General features: G+C 39.1%; 1 long non-coding RNA gene across 1 annotated transcript; it reads right to left on the reverse strand.

Moving 5' to 3' along the window:
- Window positions 1–14,612: 14,612 nt before the first annotated feature.
- Window positions 14,613–19,271, reverse strand: LOC125100795 (uncharacterized). The gene is made up of 3 exons (XR_007127658.1): window positions 18,126–19,271; window positions 17,639–17,726; window positions 14,613–15,740 (listed from the first exon to the last, which is right to left on the reverse strand). It is a non-coding gene; the product is annotated as an uncharacterized LOC125100795 (long non-coding RNA).
- Window positions 19,272–19,317: the final 46 nt, after the last annotated feature.

The following is a 19,317-nucleotide window of genomic DNA, read 5'->3' on the forward strand; positions in this document are numbered from 1 at the left end:
ATATTGTGAAACAAAATCTACACTCCTGGGAGAAGTAATACTTCCTTTAGAAGAATTGCAGGGACTCCAAAACTCATTCCTTATACCGAAAGAAATAACAATTAGATGCAGGAGAGCCCATTAGCAGAAGCATATTTAATTTTTTTTTTAAGATTTTATATATTTATCCAACAGACAGAGATCACAAGTAGGCAGAGCGGCAGGCAGAGAGAGAGAGAGAGAAGCAGGCTCCTGGGGCTGGATCCCAGGACTCTGAGACCATGACCCGAGCCGAAGGCAGAGGCCTCAACCCACTGAGCCACCCAGGTGCCCCAGCATATTTAATTTTTGAGAGGGAAGTGTATTAAACCAAAAATCAAGCACATGCTCCCATTGTATGGAATGCCAAACCTTCTTAGATGTAATTGACAAAAGAAAAAAAATACATTATATCTATATCTATATAACTGGAGTGTATCCTAAAAATTAAAAACGCAAATTATATATTTTAAAACCATGGCTTAGATATATTTAATTGTTTGGCCGCTCTAAGAAATTATTTATCGAACACTTCAACAGAGAATCATGATTTGCCTATTTATATTTGGACAATGGCATTAGGTAAATGTATAAACATATATTTTAATAAAAAGGTTTACTTGAGAGAACAAGGCTGGGACAACAGCATACTAAAGGCTAAACTGAACGTTGTTTTTTTTCCCCATTTTTAAAATATTTTTATCGCTAAGTTGCATGCACATGGGTACATACCATACTAGATAATTAGCCAGTGGAAAGAAAAAAAAATTCCTGTTTTTTAACTATTGCTGTTTTCAAATATCTGTGTTAAGAAACATGTTTTAATAAGTCTGTCCAGTTCAGAAAAAGAGTCCTCTTGGTCAGTGTTGAATGCTCTCGAGCTGTGCTATCCAATATAATAACTATTAGCCACATGTAGCCAGTGAATGTAAATGTAAATTAATTAAAATTAAATGTGACATTTAATTCATTTCAAGCACTCGATAGCCACATGTGGCTACCATATTGCATAGCTTAGATTATAGAAATTTTCTGTCACAGAAAGTTCTCTTGGATAGCACTGGTCTGGGGCCAGTTTGAGAGAGGAACTACTTCACAGGAATCTTGGATTGGGGGCCAGTAAAACATTAAAGAATGAGTAATGAGATCTGAAGAGTAAAAGTGAAAGCAACACTGTGGAAGGGAGGTTGGGTCCTTACTTTAAAGAAAAGAGGGACTGTTAGTTATAGAAACGTCTAGAGTGTTTTTATAAACACAGATACCTACCATCTACCCCATTCCACCTTTATGTGTGTTCCAAATCTTTGGGAAATTCTTCTCCACACAGAGTCTTGGGTCAGTTGTCTTTAGGGAAGCAAAAGTCAGCTGTCATACACGACACGTGGATGAGAGGAGATTAAACATTAAGTTAATTATTAAATTAAAAATTTTAATTTAAATAAAATTAATAAAAAATAAAATAAAATAATAAATTAATAAACAAATAAAAATAATTTAAATAACTTAAAAATAAATAAATAAATATTAAAAAAATAAAAAATTAAATTAATTAAATTAAAAATAGAAGTAGGAATTTAAGATCAGAGGTAATCAGATCTCTCATCAGAGACAGAGATAAGATCAGAGATCATCCTCTGATAATCTCCAACCTGCCGCAAGTAAGAATATCCAGAGAGGGGTTTACATCAACTCTCACGGGTGACCCCAACTGATTCCAGAATTATTTTGATTCATCAAGACCGAGCTTATACAGCTATGAAAAAAATTATAAATTACTGTTTATTTTCTGAGAGACAATACATATTTTATTAGGCATAAAGATGGATAAAGAACCCAAATGCATTCTCCTCCATTTAGCTCAGAAAAACTCAGAAAAGGCTTAATTAAAAAGAGTTAGAGATCATTGTTTCGAGGGGGAAAAATCCCTTGGCTGCCCATAAGAGATTGATTTATGGAAACTTCCTCTTAGCTTTATCTGTCTGCTCTTTGCTACCAGTTTCAGAAATGTCAGAATAGAAAGGGCTTTGCTGCAGAGGCTACTTTTTGAGGTAGGTGTTCTAACTCAGAAATAAGGCTTATGCCCTAAGATTTCTGGGTGGTCAATACCAGAAAGGCCTTGAGCTTTTTGGTTAGGCTCAAGAGTGACTGTTCTTTTGTTTTTCAAAAATCAATAACATCCACCATATTAAACAGGAACTTCATGTTTATTTGTGGATTTTTTTTTTAAAAGCCTTTTGGTCAGCCCTGCAAATCATACAGGCTTCCAAAATTAAAGGAATACCAAAATAACTATGGCATTTCCTCAGTTGAACATAACGGTTTCTTCAGAGCAGATCTGCTGCAGAAATACTGAGCAGTTTCCTTCCCTCCAGTAACATCTGTGAACAAGTCTTCCACTGGAGAAAACGAAGGACTAACAACTACGTCCAGACATGGGTGGGCACAGGTGCCTCAACACGTACTTCCACAAACACATCCCAGTTCTGACCAGTGGGCTATTTCTGACTGAGCCCTTCAGATCTCAGTTCCGTGGTGTGTCTGGCTTGGGAGAAGGGCAATCCGCTGGCAGGGGAGTCTGCAGCAGCATTGAAAGGGCCTGCCTTTTTACTGGCAGAGTGTTTTCCCTGAACATATTGACTCTCTGAACACAGAACATCAGCCCAACAATTTATTAAAAGCAATTGTGTGTTTCCTATGTCTAGCCAAACATTTGGTGCATGTTATAAAACCCTCCAAGACCCAACTTCAGTCCTATTTCTTTCAAGAAAACCTTCCTCAACCAGCCCGGATGACAATGAACCTCAAATTTCTCATGGCAACCGTTGTCTGGAATGTTCGCTGGACACTTAACCACGCACGGCCTTATGAGAAATATATCTTCCCTTTGTAATGAACAGTTATTTTAAACTTGTGTTCTGTTTAATTTCTTTCCTTTAAAACTTGTACTCCTTAGCTCTAGCTACATCTCATACTCCTTGATGACAAAGGGTGCTTTTTATACTTGTTTGTTTGCTTAACAATACTTAGCGTGAGAGATTATACCTAATAGGCCTTAATGTATTTTTGCTGATTTGAAAATAGAATTTTAGAATTGCAGTTTAGATAAACAGCATAAACTTCCGGCTCCTTCTAAAATTGGTTTGGGTAGAAAGATGACATTTGTCTTAGCCCTCTGGTAGTAGGAGAGGAAAAGAAATTCATTCTATTAATTAATTATTTAATTAATTAATTATTAAAATTGAGGAGTTGTGAGTATGTAAAGGAAGACAGGGCAAATAATGCCAAATGATTGCCTCATGTATGAGAACTGTCAGAGCAATCGCCTCGTGCTAGCTGGAGGAAGCCTACCGAAACCAGCAAGTACTTGAATGCATCCTACCTCACTTATCACTAATCACCAAACTAAAAATCAGGCCCTCTTCTCTGCTTTCTAATATCCACTGGTTAGATACTGATTATTTCATAATTGTCTGTTAATGTATTTTTCCTATTCAAAGTTTTTGACTGTTCATCCATTATTAAATTTTGAGTGTTCCTTATGAATTTTAGATACAGGTGCTTTATTAGACAAATGACTTATAAAATTTGCCCCAGTCTGACTTGTCTTAATTCTCTTAAAAGTGACTTATGAAGAAGGTTTTATTTTAAAAAAAATTTTTTCATTTAAATTCCTGTTAGTTAACATACAGGATAATATTAGCTTCAGGTGTAGAATTCAGTGACTCAACACTTCCATACAACACCTGGTCCATATCACAAGTGAGCTCCTCAATCTCTATCACCTGCTTCCCTCATCCCCCCGCCCCTACCCACCTCCCCTCTGGTGACCATCAATGTGTTCTATAGAGTTAAGATATAGAGTTCTATATAAGATATATATATATATATATATATATATATATATATATAAAATAATATATATATTATTAATAATATATATTATTAAGATATAGAGTTCTATATAAGATATAAGCTCTGTAGAGTTAAGATTCTTGGATTTCCTCTTTTTTTCCCCCTATGATCACTTGTTTTGTTTCTTCAACTCCACAAATGAGTGAAATCCTGTAGTATTTGTGTGTATATATATATATAAAATATTATATATAATATTTTATATATATAAAATATATATTTGTATATAAATATATAAGATATATCTATATATAAATATATAAATAATTATATATATAATATATATTATTAAGATATAGAGCTCTATATAAGATATATATATATAAGTTCTATAGAGTTAAGATTCTTGGATTTCCTCTTTTTTTCCCCCCCTATGATCATTTGTTTTGTTTCTTCAACTCCACAAATGAGTGAAATCCTATAGTATTTGTCTCCCTCTGACTTATTCTGTTTAACACAATACTTTCTAGGTCCATCCATGTCATCATAAGTGGCAAGATTTCATTCTACTTTATAACTGAGCAATATTCCACTGTATATATACACCACATCTTCATTCATCAGCTGATGGACATTTGCATTGTTTCCATAATTTGGCTATTTCAGATAAGGATTTTTAATTTCGATAGAGTCCAATTCACTGATTTTCTGTGTGTGTAGGTCCTACTTCTGGTGTTGTATCTAAGATATCTTTGCCAAGGTCAAAAAATTTTTTCTCCAGTGTTTTTTATGGAAAATTTATAGTTCTATTGGGTTCATTTTTGTATGTGATGTGAGATATACATTGAAATTTGTTCACACCGAAATGTGTTCGCATATGGATAGCCATTTGTTCCAGCACCATCTGTTAAGAAGATAATCTGAATTGTGTTTGTATTCCTTTGAAAACTAACTGACCATAAATGTGTGGGTTTGTTTCTGGACCCTCTACTCTGTTTCACTGATCAATTAGTCTGTATTTCAACCAATACCATATTGCCTTATTTTCTGCAGTTTTATAAATCTTCAAATTGGATAGTACGGGTCTCCTGCTTTGGTTCCTCTTTTTCAAAATTGTAAGTGTGTCTGTTTTAAACCATTTTCATTTCCATATGAATTCTAGAATTAGCTTCTTTGTTTCTACAAAACTGCTTGCTGGGATTTTTTTTTTTTTTTTTTCGTTCTTCATTTGAGTGGAACCTATACATCAGTTGGGGAGAATTTAACATCTTTGCAGTATCTTAACATCTTAATTTCAGTCTTCTTTAATTTCTCTCAACATTATTTTAGAGTTTTCAGGACTTGAGTACCTGTTGTTAGATTTATTCCTAAGTATTTCATATTATCTGAAGATATTAGAATTTCTTTTATAAAAGATTTATTTATTTGAGAGAGAGAGAGAGGTATCATAAGCAGGAGAGGGAATGAGCAGAGGGAGAGGGAGATAATATCTCAAGGAGACTCTGTTTCCTCTAAGATAAAGCTAGAAGTTGTACATATAAGATGCCTCAGAAGAAAAGATTAATGAACTTGAAGACATAACAATAGAAACAATCTAAAATAAAACACATGGGGGAAAATAATTTTAAAAATATATGATATGAGGGACATCTGGGTGGCTCAGTGAGTTAAGCCTTTGTCTTCGGCTCAGGTCATGATCTCAGGGTCCTGGGATCGAGTCCCGCATCAGGCTCTCTGCTCAGAGGGGATCCTGCTTCCCCCTCTCTCTCTGCCTGCCTTTCTGCCTACTTGTGATCTCTGTCTATCAAATAAATAAATAAAATCTTAAAAATAAATAAATAAAGAAAGAAACAAGGAAGAACGGCATTAAAGAGAGCCTCGATCCAACAGAAATAGGGAGGAGAGTCTTCCAGCTGCTCTGTGCCAGAACCAAGAGAGGTAAGAGTTGGATAACGGGTCATGGCCAAGTATTCCAGCTCACCTCTTATGGTCAGTGTCCAGGGGGTGAAGAGGCGCGATATCAAACCGGTCGAGGGATGGCTCAAGAGCAGTGGAACTGGAGTCCCTGTCCACAGAACGAGTCAGGGGGACTATGTGCCTTAGCAAAGCCCGATAGCCACTTTGTTTTGAGAGCAAAATGGTTCATATGAACAGAATAGCATCAACTGAGGGAGGGGACTCAGGCAAAGTAACAGAACCCTGCACCCTGCCATAAGGGGTGCAGAAGGCAGGTAATCATTCTGGAGCCTCCCAGTGGGGCGTTTATGTATGGGACTCGCAGACCCAGAAGGCCTGTGGCACAGGGGTCATCATACACGGGGGCCATGGCTATAGCCATGATCACTGACCTGTGCCCGCCAGCAAAGTCCGTAAAAGACCAGCTACAACTCAGCAGACACGACACCCTTCTCCCAGGAACAAGGCAAGATGAGGGCATCTGAGCCAACACTAGTGAGAAAGACTGCCTTCCCCCACGTTCAAAGGCTGCACTAGCTTCCCCGTATATCCAGATGTCAGTGTGGGCAGAAAGGAAGGGAACAAAAATCTTGAAAGTGGACGTGAACCCTGATAAACATTTTTTGAGTTTTAAGAGAATAACGTGCCTTTAATTGGCAAGCGCAATTACTTTTCTGGCATCAGCAGGAATAGGGCTGCCAAGGCAAGATGAGAATTTTAAAGAGCAAAGAAACTACATTTGGGGTGGATGTGAATCTTGGGGAGTACTTTTCAGCCCCTCCCCTCATTGCATTATACATTCCTACGTATTCGAGATCATCTCTGGGGCAGAATTCTCCAGAGAAAACCTGGTCCCCTAGGGTGATTCCTCCAATCTCCTCAAGTCAGAGCCTAGAGCCAGAGCCAGGAGCACTAGGGCTACTGCCCTCTCTGAGCAATGGATGTGACTGTCTTGTGCACAACAAGAATCTCCTGGAACAAGTAAACACAGATCACGATGCTTTGTTGGATCACGATGTTTGCTTCTTGCACTTTCTCCCACATAGCAGAGGACAAAAGAACTAGACTCTCGCTCCGTTTCCTCTTCAAACATGAACAGTGTGCATGAGAGACACAAAGAAAATTTATACACGTCTCTAGCCCCTTCTGTCAGTTTTATAAATAGTTCTATATAGGATATCTATGAAAATAAAATGTATACTTAACTTCTGGCTTTTAGTCGACTCTGCCACATACAGTAGAAATCCTGATGTAATACGGATCAATGCTGGGTTATTCATTTAAAAATTGAGTTCAAGCACTTATTCGTAAAAGATTATACTTACCTTTAACTTTTGATTTCAATTAAAAATAGACATTTATTCACTGTTCATGAAAATGCATGCACATTTATTCACAATCTTTTGATGTATAGCTAGTAGGTCAAATGACAGAATACATACTCTATTTTTTTTTTAAATAAACCACTTCATCATGCATTACGTATGGTTTCTAATTTTTATTTCTTTAAAAATAATATAATCAATGTAATCAATAAAAAATTGATTGAGATTTTGAAGATGCTTGTAAAGCAATCTAAATGTAAAATCCTTCTAGAGTAAAATGATTCTCCTCTCTCCCCATTTTTACACTAATTGTCTGCATGTAATTAATTCAACTGCAATTTTTAGTGACTCTTCTCTATCAAGCGTTTTAAAAGTTTTCAACTTAAGTTCATAACAATGATTTCCCTTTTTTCACTCTGACTTATTTATGTAATAATTTATAAGTTAGAAAGCACAGCTGACATAAGCAGACTGAAGAACGAACACAACTATCGTCTATGGGTGAAAGTTTACCTTGGCTCTTTAGATCTTGGTAGACTGGAGAAAAGCCTGACGTCTGTGAACATTCAGTAAGCTGTAGGCACTGAGTGCGCTTTACACAGAGGAAGATAAAACACTGGTTAGTGAGGCTGGTTATGAAGTAGTCATAAGCTAATAAAGATTGTTAGAAAACCGTTCTTGGCAAATTTATATCGCATCACATAAGCACATTTTTTTTTTTTTTTTTTTTTACAGAGCCCACCAGCAGCAACCTTTATCCACAACATCAACTGGGCTTTTATTTACCTGCTATGTAGTGTTCAAAACAGGTACTCTTTCTATAGTCCTACTATGACTTATTTTTTTGTTTTTTTTTTTTTTTTGTTTTGTTTTTAGTTTATCATTACTATAATTTATTTCCCACCTGGTCTTCTCACTTTGAAATAAGGAGTAAGTTCTGTTTTGTTGGTTGGTTGCTTGGTTGGTTGGTTTTTCTAAGATTCTATTTATTTATCTGTCAGAGAGAGAAAGAGCATAAGCAGGGGGAGCTGCAGGCAGAGCCAGAAGACTGCTGAGCAAGGAGCCCAATGCGGGACAAGATCCCAGGACCCTCGGATCATGACCTGAGCTGAAGGCAGATGCTCAACCAACTGAGCCACCCAGGCTCCCCAGTTCCGTTTTTTTTTTTCCCTTTTTTTTTTTTCATCTTTTTTTTAAATGCACATGGGAGCCCTTAGCCAGGCTTTCTAGTTATCCTGCTTTTTTTTTTTTTTTTTCTAGTTATCCATCCTGCTTTTCTGCGACTTTCCTGCCACAGTTTGTCCCACATATTTACCTAGTCCCTGGATCAGGTCTATACCATTTAGCTTCAGCAGTTTTTCAAAATGTTTTCAGTCAGTCAGGCAGGGGCACCTAACCATTAGATCAGGGCACTGCCAAATGCTGTAACAGGGGTCATACACGTTCTCAGCTGGGCTACACTTCAACCTTTTAATTTTGGGATCATGGGGACATCCAAGAGCTGTATGCAGCAGGAACATCGTTAAGAGGCTTAGAACAACAGTATGTACCCACAAGTTCTCTTAATATTTTATTAACTACAGCCAAAACTTATATGCACCGACTGAATATAAGCTAACAGATTACAGAATTTTCTTACAGTTCTAAGGCACTTCCATTACAGAGGCATGCAAATACATATATGCATGAACATCACTCCCCAAAATTGCTTCTGTTGACAAATTGTAACATCAGGGGTTGTCTAAAAAAAGTGAATATGGTTACTTTAGTAGAACAAAAATCATTATTTTTAGATTTCGTGTCATGGAATTCAATATGAACAATTCTATTCTGAAAGTGGTGGTAACTAGAACATGTTCTTACTTCTGATGGAGAACTCTGTTTAAAATTAAAATGCTTTATTTGGGTTTCATTAGCAGCCTGGATCTAGTGAAACCATCAGTATATTCTAAATTCAGTGATACAAATTAAAACAAACAAACAAACAAACAAACAAAAAGCAAAGAGAGCTTTAGAATTTCTCTCTGCTTGAGTAGAAGTTAGAGCTGATCGTACTCAAGATGTAATAGTATTTTTAAGGGTGAAATATCACTCCCGAATCTGCTTCACTTTGAATGGAAATATTAAGTTCATGACAACCATTTGTCCTTTCTGGCAGATTTTATATTTTTCATTAAAAAGTATGTTTGTTCTCAAGTACTTGTAAGATAAACAGATATGCTCTCAGAAGTTGGTTTCAAAATCACCCAGTAGAGGAGTGGGGCTGTAACTGAAGTGACACTAACTGTATTTCCTAAGATGACGATGGGAGCTCATCCTGTTATTCTCTCTACTTTCATTGATGTTTAAAGGTTTCCACAATAGAAAGGTTTTTCTCTTCCATCTTTTGGTTTTTACTTTAGGCATACTCATACTTACGCTTCTAATTCATTTTCTTAAAATGGAAAAGAAAAGATCATTGGAACTGTATGTATCCAGTTACAATGAAACCCATCTTACAAGAATGAGCCCTTTCCCATAACCATACCTGTCATTATTTGGAATTGATTCATACATTCATTTTATGGTAATCGGAAAAATTATCTTGGGCTCATTATCACAGAGTTAACAAAATTTAGAATATTTCTGTTCATAAATTCATTTAACAACGATTAATGGAGCACCTCCTGTGTACCAGAAACAGTGTGATGGGCACTAGGGTTATCTGTGGTAAACGAATAGATACATGTTCAAAATCTTAGTGTGAGAAACAGATATTTATCAAATCTGGGCCAGCTTTTATCTATTTTCCTATTTGGAAGCACAAAGTGTACAGAATGCCTTATTAAAAACGTCCCAACATTTTGCTTTCTAACAGGAAATACACTTTTTATAGGATTAACATATTTTCACATTATTTTAAATTAATTTCCAAACATAACTTCGCATCAAAGTGGGATAAATTGATAAGGTAAATTAATTAGCTTTTTGGCATTTATTTAACATAAGGAAAATATTAACTGCAGAATGGTACCATGTACAAATATTTACAACTTGGTGAGGAAGCTATTGTCAGGTCTGGGTTTTGATTTTACTCCATTTACAAATTAGTAAATGAGCCTGTTGCTGTTCCATTTCATGAGCGCTGGCTGAAGGCTTGAAATCCTGAATCAGAGACACAGGACTCTTTGACTCACAGAACAGCAAGCAGCATGAGCACTAGCATAGTTATACTGGCTCCCCTGTCCCCAAGTCCCCCAGCATGACCTAGTATGCTCATTGGAGTCAATGGTAACAGGGGGTTTGCCTTATAGCTAAAGTAGAGTGAACTTGGGAGAATCCCATGTTTTGTTTTGTTTTTTAAGTTTTATTTTTATTTTATTATTTATTTATTATTTATTATTATTTTATTTTACTTTTTTTTAAAGTTTTATTTCTTTATGTATTTGAGAGAAAGGGAGAGAGATACTGCAAGCCATGGGGGGCAGGGGGAAGGAGAGACTCTGTGCTGAGCATAGAGCCTGATGTGGGACTCGATCTCATGACCCTGAGGTCATGACCCAAGCCAAAATCAAGAGTCGTGTGCTTAGCTAACTTAGCCACTGCTTTTTAAACAAATAGTAAGCAAGCTTGTTCTTTGTCTGGGGGAATTCACTTATCTCATCTTCTCAGAAGAGACTGAGGTTCAATTCTGTCCTCGACTAGAAACTGGCCTGTTGGACATCCGCACTTGCTCCCAATGCTGGCATGCTAAGCTCTCTGATTGAAAATTGCATTTTCCTGTTGGGTTACAAGAGTTCCCAATTCAATCACAGTTTTTAAACAGGCATACGAAGCTGGGCTTTTTCAGTAATAAATTTCACGTGATTTCTGGTTCTGAGCACGTCACTCTGCCTGATGCCAGCACATCACACATACGCCAGCACAATGAGTAAAATGCAGTGATTTCATAGATACCGAAGTTCAACACGCAATCAGACTCGGGTGCCCCTCTTTCCCTGGGGTTTGAAGCTCCTGGGGCCAGCTCAGATGTGGTGGCATGAGTGAGCATGGGGGCAGGAAGATGTTCAATTCCTGATCTGCTTAGAACCGAGGTTGGTTGCCTGTTCCTTATGTTCCTCTTGTTGTGTACAAGCAGGCCAAAGGCAGGATCCCCTCGGATGGACGGTGAAGCTGTGAGAAAAAGAGAAGAGCACAGCAGGTAACAAACAAAAGTAGGACCCCACCACACAAAGCTAACCAAACATTTGGTGATCAAAAGTACTGGGGTGAGGGATGGAGGGAAGACCTCAATTCTTGTGAAATTAAGTCACTCGTCTCCAGGTTTCTTTCCTCCTATGGAAAGCCAGGCACGGAGGACCTGTGCAGCTGGACCTGTCCAGTTTCAGAGCAAAGCAGAAACTAGAAAGAAAAAGCTCCTGAACGTTACGCTCAGTGACCAGGAGAGGGCACTTAGCACAAATGAATGAAAAAATCCTGCCCACAGGATTTTGTAAAACTTTTGTAAAGTCCTCTTGGACTTTACTATCTGCACTTTACAAATCGATTTATTTAAAGAGTCTAAGGCAAACGCCTTTTGATCTAAGGAAAATTGTAGTTATACATTCTTCTTGGTGACAGTTTGGGACTCTATAATGTAGCCGGTGGCCGAGATACTGATTTCCCCATACGGGACACAGAAACAAGTCTGTAGGAGTGCAAAATAATCAGAGGGAAGAATTTATTTTTGGAGACAGTTTCCCAAAATGAATACTTTAGAGGAATTAAAATGTGTTTAAGGAACCTTTCAGAAGAGGGAAAACATACTTATTGAAATCTTCCTGTATGGAATGACTGCTGATTCATTCTCCTTCCCGTTTCTTACACACGTATGTGGTTGGGTTCAGACTGGGAGCTCAAAGAATTCTTACTCAAAGAATTCACCTCTGAACACACTAAACAGGGGAAATAATATTATTCTATCATAAAACAAAATGGGAAGCAATATCTGCCCCCCATCCCCCACCCCACCAAGCCGGGGTGGGGGGGGAGAGAAAGAAACTTGAATTCTATGTATTTCCTTTTAGGTCTCGCACAGACATAAACAACAATAAATGGGCCAACCATATTTTTCAGGCATATAATTTTCTTTCTTCCCAAAGCGGACACTCCCTGGGAAAATACAAATAAGTTCTAATTGCAAAGCCCTTCAACAGAAAAAGAAAGTAGGCCACCTTGACCAGAGCACAAAATAATCTTTTCCAAGAGGACTTGAATGAGCACCTCATTACCCAAGGAAAAAATACATACCAAGATTTTTTACTACTTTATTTTGTTTCATTTTCAATTTTTTTATAGCCATGGAAAAAAAAATATTGATGAATCGGTTTTTCCAAAACAAGACCATTATGTCTTTCAGTTTGAGCCTGCAAGGTGCTCCCCATCTCCAGTATTTGAGAAATAATAACACGGTGGCAGAGTGTGGCGACTGGATTCGCTCAGGGACGCACAACGGGCTCCAACTTTGGGGGTAAAGTTCTTGTCCATGAGGCACTGATTTCACACTATAAAATCATCTACAAATTCTACAGTGTTTGTCCTACTAAATATAAGGAAATCCCCATAATCCAAAGTGATTATGGCTTAATTTACATAATAGCTGCTCTAATCGACTTTAGTTCAGGAACCCAATTATTTACCATTCAAAGGAAGTACATTTTGCTCTTGGCTGACAAGTATTGTCCATGTGATTAGTAATGATAAGCAAAGCCCTTAGTGAGTGGCTGCTACGTGTCACTATCCTCTCAATCATCTTCCAAGATAGCTTTTATTGTCCCCATTTTACAGAAGAAAGACTGAAGGGCTCAGAGAGGTCAAGTAAGTATCCTAAAGTAACGGAGCAACACGTGGCAGAAGCAGAGATGGCATCAGTCCTGCCTGACTCAACCTTGCTGGGCTACCACCCCTCATTTCTCCTCAACAGCATATACTATTATTTGAAATTGAAACACAGATGCCATTTCCTATTCATAGCAACAGTAACCACCTTCCTAATTATTACTCAATTTAGGGAAGAAATGGACGGCAGAACAAATTAACTGTGTATTGCACCTGCTAAAAACCCAGAAAGTATGATGAATTCTTATGAAAAGAAGTACGCTTGCATTACTAGGTTGAGTATATAATACTAGGTAAATTTTTCTGAGACATCTTGCTATTATCAATATTAAGGCATTTTTTCCTCTTTATTTCATCTTTAAGTAAAAATGTGTTGTTACATACAGCCCTTAGTGATCTAGTACTCAAATCCTTGAAAAATAATACACTTCTCTATGATGAAATTTTAATTTCAGGAGGTTTAAGTAGATTCTCTCCAAAATCTGTCCATGTGCTTACGCCTGGAGGACCACACAATTTTTTAAATGGCTTTTATACATTTTGTCAAGTTCAAACTAGGTGATGTTCCATGCTTCAGCAAATCCAAAGCCTATTTTTCAGAGATCAGGTACATAAAATCTCAGAAGTGCATACAGTCCTTTCCAAAGTTACCATCTTCCTCAGAGTCACCAGTGTCAAAACAACAAGCGAGGTTTTTCATGTGGTTCCTGGCTGCCCAAGCCATTCCTTGGCAGGAGTGTTCAAGACCAGCTGAGCCTTGGGGAAAATACCCAGAGGATGAAAAGACAAAGATAGGATTCTGAGGCAACAAGCTGCCCTCTGGTTCCTTCCCTCTCCCACAGGTTGTGGCAATCCAACCCCAGCCTAATCCAGGTGTCTGGAGGAGTCCACATAAGTGGCTGCACTGTGGTCAGGAACTGGTATGTTGAAGCAGATGCAGGAGACAGGCTTTTCCTGTGTGTCTCCTGAGCTCTCTGTGGGCATGATGAAGTCCTGGGCTCCCAGCCAGGACTGGCCTGACGGCAGCTTAGCTGTCGGGACGGGTGGGATGTGGCATTCCCTCTCACCAGCCCATCCACCTGTTCTCTTCAAATGAGATACTCCAATGCCATGAGAAAGGGAATTTACCACAGTCTGTTCTGCAGTATTCACCCCAGCTCTGTCCTCTTCCTTGGGGGTGCACCTGGGGTGTTAACAGGAGAGACAGCAGGCAGCAGGCACAGGCACCCTAGGAGGACCCAGCCCAGGCTCCAGGTCACCCGAGTGGCAGGTACACTGGTATTTGAGGAGTAAGAGGGTAAGGGAACTTTATTTTTCACTACATATCCCTTACCTGTGCCTTTTGAATTGCATAGGTTGTGTACCATTTATGTTCATCTTTTCCTTTAAAGAGTAGGGGCTTTGAGGCCAAACGGCTCTAGAACAAGTGTCATTTCTACCAGTCTAGACAGATTACTTAACCTCTCATGTGTACAATGACGATAAGACCCTAAGCAGAAAGTGTTCACCATTTTCTAAAAGGGCCAATCTTAAATAGCAGTAACGAGTTGCTTGGGGTAGATTTTTAGGCATTTGGACGGCACATGGGATACATGGGGCCACAGTTTTTTTTTCTGCCACCCATTCCTTTCCCTTCTTCCAGCAATCATATCCACATATTCTCCTGGAGAACTACTATCTTCCCAATTCTCCAATAAGCTGTTTTGCGTGGACATGATGCTTCATACTAGGGGTTGACGTGGAACTGAGAATTGGCCAGCCAGAGCTTCGCAAGCTCTGGTCACTGTGAAGGAGAAAGCAACAATTCTGCAAGACTGTCTTCAACGTCTTATGAATGGTGTTACTCCAGGTTGCACTCCTTCCTGACCACACATACATTGGTCACTGGGTGGGAAGAGATTTCCTCTTCTATGCAGATCCCAACTCACAAGATGTGGAGCTCCAGCTAGCCCCACAAGTGCTGGTTTCAAGAAGCCATTTCATTCTCTATGAGGCTGACTCCTGTGCAATGGGGTACCTGGTGAGATCTCCAAATATTGTGAGTGTCAGCACACTTCTCCTTTAATAAAATGTTGCAGTGTTTTGAAGTGCACACCATTTTTCTTTGAGGCATGGCTTTGTCACTGGGACCGTGCGGTATCTGAGGTCAGATTCTGCTTCTGGGTCTGGAGGAAATGGTGGAGGCAGGAGGGGACATGAAGCAAATTAGCATCCCCAGGCAAGGTGACTACATAAGCAAAGGTTTCTAAGGCGGGGAAAGACCAGTACACGAGGTAGGAGGGGCCACATTTGCTGTCATAGATGGTCAGTGGCTTTAGTGTCGAATTAGGAGAATTTTCCAAATCTTTCCAAGGTTCGCCTCTCCAATTCTCTGAGCCTTCCTCTTTCCCAAGTGATGCAGTTTCATATAAGGAATCTGGCAAGTCTGTGAATTCAACCTATGCTGTAATTTGATAGGCTACCATAGGGTCAGACTCTGTGATTGATTTCTGGCTACCAAAACCCACAAAATCAAAAGAAAATTCTTTTAAGGCTCAAAATTCGCTGGTTCCCTCATCGTAGTGAGTGGAAAATTTAAAGCCCTCAATTTCTCATTTCTTTTTTTAATCTCTCCAGTGCAGTTTTCAGTAGCCAAGTCTTCCCTGTTTGTCACGTTATCCTGTACCATGGCGCTTATCACTCAGTTATCAAGGCTAAATGGCTTTTGTGGAAAGATTTTATTTATTCATTTATCTGAGACAGAGAGACAACACTTGAGTGACGGGAGAGGTGCGGGGAGGGAGAAAGAATCTTAAGCAGACTCTCTGCTGAGCCTGGAGCCTGAAGTGGATCTCCCACGACCCCGAGATCATGACCTGCGCCGAAATCAAGAGTCGGACACTTAACCGACTGAGACACCTGGGTGCCCCTCAGAGGTGTATCTTCTACAAGCATTTTGCTCCAGGGGCCGTGGATTATTTTTTTTCCATCATTTCATGGTAAGTCAATCCTCATTTCCTTCAAACCCAAGCAGGCTGACTATCTAACCTATTGTCTCACATGCTGTTATCAATCAGGTTGCAGTGAGAGATAACAGAAAACGCTTTCTCTGAAGCGGGAAGTAACTTAAATCAGGGAATTAGGTCTTTATAAAATCCTTGAAAGAGATGGAGAATTGGACGCAAGCCTGGCCTCCAGCAATAATTGCAGAATGATTCTGTAACACTGGCTCGCCAAAGGAGCTGTTACCTAGACCACATTTAGGAAAGCTGGGAAGCTGGAAGCTCTCCCTGGAACTATTGCTCTGGGAACACTTACCTTAGCTGCAGTCCAGGGATCTGGAAGGTACGGCCATTAGCTCCAAAGCCATTTCGCCCTTCCTGGACTCTGTGCTAGCCCTAGCCCCAGAGAGCCACGGAATCGACCGTGCCATCTCTGCAGCAGACAACCCCAATTCCCACATAATCACGCTTGCCAGCACAATCAGCAGAAACGGAAGAAGGAGAAATTCTGCCTGGCCTCCATTACAGGTTTTGTGCCTCCCATGTGATTGCAGACACTAATTCTTGAACCCTAACTTCGGGGGGCTCTGAGATGTGAGCTTTCCTACCTTTGCAGTTCAGGAAAGCTTGCAACGGGAATGACATCCCCCATAAAATCCCAAAGCAAAATTCTAACAAGCCTGAAACAAATGACCTCATTTATTCTTGGATTTGTAATAAATGTAGTTCTTGGATGCTTCACAGTTACACAGTGTTAATACGCTCCGCTCTGAGTCTAGCATCAACTTAAGCACCATATTTTCCCCAGCTAGCTGCCATTTAGTTAGGCCTATCCTACCGCTTATGTTTCCTCCTCGATGTGGTCAAGGCTGAATTCTAAGCGAAGCAAATCAACTTTGAGGGACTCATGAATTGAAAGGTTCTCCAAATACCCTTTTAAAATCATGTTTAAATTTATTTAAAGTAGTTTTGAAGGTTAGGTTTTATATGTCTCAGTAGAAGAGGCATGGAAATATTTCAGATACTACAGATGGAAGGGAGGACTATTATCTCCTTGAACATTTCTTTTTTGGTTGGTTTACCTGTTTCTTAGAAAATGTAGTGATTTTTAAATTTACATTAATGGACAAAGAAGCCAACTAATATTCTGATTAGGTATAGTAATTTTCCAAGAAAACGGATATTAAGGTGACTTACATGCGAGGGGAAAAAAAAAGAATGGATGAGACCCACTGAAGCCCCAGGCCCTTTGCACAAGGAGTGACATACATGCACCCCAGGTCCCTTGCACATGGAGCCACATACATGCAAAATCTCCCAAGACCTGTGCACAACCACATCTCGTGGTTTATGATTTTTAAAGTATGGACTAATCAAACAAGAGAAAAACTTTATAGTTTTTCATTGTTTAGGTTAATGGTTGGACTTTCAAAAGCAACAGTGAATTGTTCACAGATCTGTTCAATGGACTGAAATAAAAGGAGGAAATGAAAGGTATTGTAATCATGTTCAGAACATCACAAAGGTGCAACTGCAAAGAACTCTTTAAAATTCAAAATTGTCCTTTAATTGTTCTCTACATTTGGGCACATTCTAACTAATACTTCGGAGATAAACCAGCCCATTTGCAAAGGAATTTTGTTAAGTTACCTTTGGCCCTCGGGCCATGCCGTTTGCGATTTAGCTGCTTACACCTGTAAGCCTGCATTTCTTCAGGTTTGCTCCACACGTGGCCACACTGGAAAAGACGGCAAGGAAATTCAGGGAGAAAAATGTCAAAGCCTGGGTCTGGACACGGGGGCTGAGAACCGTGTATTTGGTGGTGCTCTGGTTGAGCAGTGATGCTGTGGCCTTAGGGTCCTTGTCACTGACTTAGTTCCTCACAATGTTGGGCTTCTTTCCAGCGCGCATGTGTTCTTAAAGAACTGACCGCCCCTTCTTAACATGACTGACGTGTGATCTTTGTACTTACGTATCCCAAAGAGTTTAATTTAATAGACAGTGTACTGCTACAGTATAAAGAACAACAACAAAAAAGAAGAGTAGAGGCAAAAAGGCAAAGTACTGGTTAAGAGAAAGGGAAAACCAAGAGCACGGGCAAGTGAAAGTCAATGTTCAACGTGAAGGAAACATATACCCCATTTCTTGGATGTGCTGAGTGAATCCATCCATAAATCTCTTCTTCCAGCATATGGGCTTGACCTGCCCACCAACTTTCCAACAGACGAATGTCTCCACCCAGCTACTCGTTCCAGAGTTATGGTTATTGAGTCAAATGCCTTGGCCATTCTAAGAAAATTCCACAAGTAACAATTACTGTACTTGGCAGGAGGCCTGGTACCCGGCTAGAACTTTATTTTTTTTATTGATTTAAAAATACATTTCTGAAATATTTCTCAGATTTATTACTACTTAGGAAAGTGTATTATCAAAATTTAAAATAAAGAAAGTAGTAGGAGAAGTAATTTAGGCTAATAAATAGATAATAGTATTCCAAATCGATAGGTTATTTAATTAGAATCTAAATATAATTGAGTCCCTATTCCCAAATGGCCTATTTTCAAATAGTAAATAAAAGCAGTTGGAATCTTTACTAAGTCTCTTGGTGGGGGAAAATGCCTACAAACAGATTGTGTGTTGTTAATATAAGCCACATGACTTAACATTCTTTTTAATGGACCGTTTTCTTACTCCTCAACTCTTTATAAACTTGACTTGGCCCCTCAAAGTGATCTTCCCTCTTCTACTCTCTCTCTCATCTGCCTCCTTGTAGAGAGGGACCCTCCTACCAGTCTCTCCCCAACAGCTCGGGCTGCCTACAGACACTCTCCCTGCTACATGACTTTCCCTCCATGTTTGTTTTACCCTGGGCTTTGACTGCTTTTCTTGTAAGAATCATCCCATCACTTAAACTCTGCACAGAAAATGAGATTCAACCAGAAAGACTTTTTTCTCCTTGGAAGAAAACAAAGGGTTGAGGGAGGCCACGGATACTTACAAAGTAATTTTCTATTTTCTCCATTACCTTTGGCCCCATTAGATCTTTATTCACACTACCATGAGGAGAATGCCATATGTGTTTGTACAACTCACGACCACCACACCTCACACTCTGACATGCTTCTCTTCTTCGCTTCCCACCATGTACTGTGGAAAGGCTCCCACCATGTACTGCGGAAAGGCTCCTACCACGTACAGTGGAAAGCGTACCATGCTCATGTCCACCTAAATTTCTCCTATAAAATTGGAAAGGAAATGTATCAGCATTAGGATTTTAATACCCACCCAGGATACTCATTTTCAGTAACATCAAGATGAAGGTGATTTTA

Source organism: Lutra lutra, chromosome 5, assembly GCF_902655055.1.
Source record: "Lutra lutra chromosome 5, mLutLut1.2, whole genome shotgun sequence".
NCBI lineage: Eukaryota > Metazoa > Chordata > Mammalia > Carnivora > Mustelidae > Lutra > Lutra lutra.